Raw genomic sequence first — 1,320 nt, 5'->3', positions numbered from 1 at the left:
TGCGGAAACAGCAGGTCCTCCTCTTGTGGCTCTCCCCGCAGCTTGCGCAGTTCCCTTCTTCTGGTTGAGGCAGCTGTGGTGTGTGCTTTCCTCAAGTGTACCGCTGCACTCAGTGCACCTCCTCCCTGTCGGATTCTGACTCATCGGTGAGGTCTTCGTAGTGGACCCTAGCTTGGGACAGCAGGCTCGGCCGTGCCTCATGCGCCGACCTCTCGGCTGCTTCAGTTGCAAGGGCCTCCTCCAGAGCGATCTGGCTGTCACAAAGCATATTCTCTAACTCTGAGAAGTTGCAGAACTGGGCGGCTTGGCGGAGGGAGGTCACAAACCCAGTTATGATTTCCCCGGGGGCTTGCCACTTTGCGTAGAAGGCATTTTGGCAAGCTACCACAGAAGGCTGCAGCGAGAAGTGCTCCTTCAGCTGTTCCATTATTGTTTTGTAAGAAATGGTAGCGACGCCTTCAGGCACAAGGAGAGCCCGGGTGATTTCAAATGTCTCCTCTCCACAGACGCTGAAGAATATCGCCCTCTTCTTGGCATCTTCTTCGTCGGTGACCCCTTTGGCTTCTAGGAGGAAGGTGAAACGGGAGGCGTACGCTTCCCAGTCTCCAGATGCTGGGTTGAACGGCGAGAAGCTGCTGTCAATTGCCATTCTGAGTTTCTTGTGTCCCGGAGCTGAAGCCTGGATGCACGGTGTGATGCAATCGGTGGTGCTGCGGTGCTGTGCGTGGCGGTTAGCTCAGCGGGATCATATCCTCGTCACCAGTGAAATATACTCGGAGTCCTATTGTTCTACGATTCAGCTCAGTACATAACAAGATATAAATATCAGCAGACCTGCTTAGACACAACAGCTGCTTTTCCCCTGTGGACAGTATTTCTTAAGGTAAGGGGACCCCTGACCATTAGGTCCAGTCATGACCGACTCTGGGGTTACGGCGCTCAGCTCACCTTATTGGCCGAGGGAGCCAGCGTACAGCTTCCGGGTCATGTGGCCAGCATGACTAAGCCACTTCTGGCAAACCAGAGCAGCACACGGAAATGCTATTTACCTTCCCGCTGGAGCGGTACCTATTTATCTACTTGCACTTTGTGCTTTCGAACTGCTAGCTTGGCAGGAGCAGGGACCGAGCAATGGGAGCTCACCCCGTCGCGGGGATTCAAACCGCCAACCTTCTGATCGGCAAGTCCTAGGCTCTGTGGTTTAACCCACAGTGCCACCCGCTTCCCTTACAGTATTTATTAGTCCTACACAATAAGCTGCTTAACAATCTCTGATGTATATATAGAGGAAAGAGAGACATAGAGAGAAGGAGATGCACT

This window comes from Podarcis raffonei, chromosome 14 (assembly GCF_027172205.1).
Source record: "Podarcis raffonei isolate rPodRaf1 chromosome 14, rPodRaf1.pri, whole genome shotgun sequence".
Taxonomy (NCBI): Eukaryota; Metazoa; Chordata; class Lepidosauria; order Squamata; family Lacertidae; genus Podarcis; species Podarcis raffonei.
The sequence above is the reverse complement of the archived record's forward strand: the minus strand, read 5'-3'. Positions refer to the sequence as shown.